Raw genomic sequence first — 1,784 nt, 5'->3', positions numbered from 1 at the left:
GTCATAGTGTCTCCACCTGCCAAATTGTGAATGGAAAGAGGTCCAGCTCACTCTCATGAGGGCAGGCTAAAGGTGTTCTACGGTATAGTGTCAGAAAAGTTACAAGTGTCATAAAAGATGTATTTGAAACTTAATTATCCATCCTTGGGTATTTTGATGAAAGCATGTCACGGACGTTTTATAGACATCTGTTTTAAATTGTGCAAGAAAATTTAACCTTCATGACAAGTAACATATGGTGATGCAGAAGTCTTGCGCTTTCAATTCGAATCTACTTAATCATGTTTTTCTCAAAACACATAAAGCAATTAAACTCACATGCAGAGTTTAGTAAATGACCAGGGGTTTGATTCTTTCGATTTTTGTGAAACTTTAGTGGTGATAAAAAAAAAAAGTTGAATTTTACATTTGAGGATCAGCAAAATGAATAATAACATGGCAGGAAGCCGGAAACACGACAAAGCGGCCGAGCGTAACAATGGCTACAGTCGCGAGACGTCAAGTAAAACATTCATCACTATTAGTCGTAATTAATCCCCAGTATTAATTAAAGGGTGTTGCTTTAAGGGATGGTGTGCCTAATTAGGAGGTTTGACAGGATGACACCCACATCCAGCGGCCTATTAGAGGAGAACAATCAACTGAGTTCCCCTCAAAGGTTTTGAAGCCTGGCAAAACTCTGTGTCCTTGATCAAACTCAGAAGACGTGCTGGTCCTTGCGTAGTTCAGAAAAAGTATTGACAGGTATGACAGGCCTCCGATTAGCCAGTCAGCTGGAGGCCCAGACCTTGTCACCTGTCAGGTAGACAGATGAAGGGTGACTGAGCAGCACAGAGGGAGAGGAGGAAGAGGAGTAGCTGGGGTGGGGTCACTTTCAGAAGTGCTTCTGATTCACTCCATCACTAAAAAGTGGGTGAAGCCAAAGATTCTGTGATTGGATCAGGGATTAAGGGGCGAGTTGTCTCTTAAGGGAAGGGTGCACTTAAAGAGAGGAGAAAGTCAGCTTGGAAGGAGGACAGTAAACAAATGTCAGATGGCCCAGGCAGAAGACAGAGTGGCAGAGTGGGTGGGCTTTGACAGGCACATCTCACGCAGGCTGACAGCGCCGTCAATAGCCCCGGGACGACCGTCCTGATTGACAGCTAGCAGGTGGCGCTTGAATGGAGTTGTCAGGACGACTGTCAGTCAAAGTCACATCACCGTGGCTACCAGGCTTCATGCGAACAGGCACACAGCTGCCCAAGGTGATCTCGGGGTACAAGCAGAATGTTGGCACGGCAGGCGGCATCGTGGATCAGATGCCGTAATGGCCACAAATGGCAGCAAACAAAAGCGGACCGCATTTGATTTACACAACAGGAGAGCATTTTTTTCTTTCACCGATTCCATCCTAGAATTTCCCCCATTTTCTTGGTTCCCCTTAATTGAGCATTGTTCCAGCACCATGGCATAAAGCACAGGAGTTAATGGGCAATAATTATATGTGAGAGAGCCTTTCTCCCTGGAGTGGAATCCAGAACAAATGGAAGCTCTGATGTGCAACATTCTACTTCATTACATCTGCCGCCACGAAAGCCCCAACATCTGGCACCATATCCTGACAGATAGACAAAACTTGTGGACCGGAAGGGAAATAGAGTGATATTTTGAAAAAAATAACATAATATTTACTGGCTGAAGGAACAAATGCTTTGGGCAGACATGGTTCATCCTCCCTACTGGACGAGCAAGAAGTATGCAAACACAAGCCAAGATGCCAAAATGAACTGCACTTAATGCTACTG

Source organism: Syngnathus scovelli, chromosome 6, assembly GCF_024217435.2.
Source record: "Syngnathus scovelli strain Florida chromosome 6, RoL_Ssco_1.2, whole genome shotgun sequence".
Lineage (NCBI taxonomy): Eukaryota > Metazoa > Chordata > Actinopteri > Syngnathiformes > Syngnathidae > Syngnathus > Syngnathus scovelli.
This window is presented reverse-complemented; position numbering follows the sequence as displayed.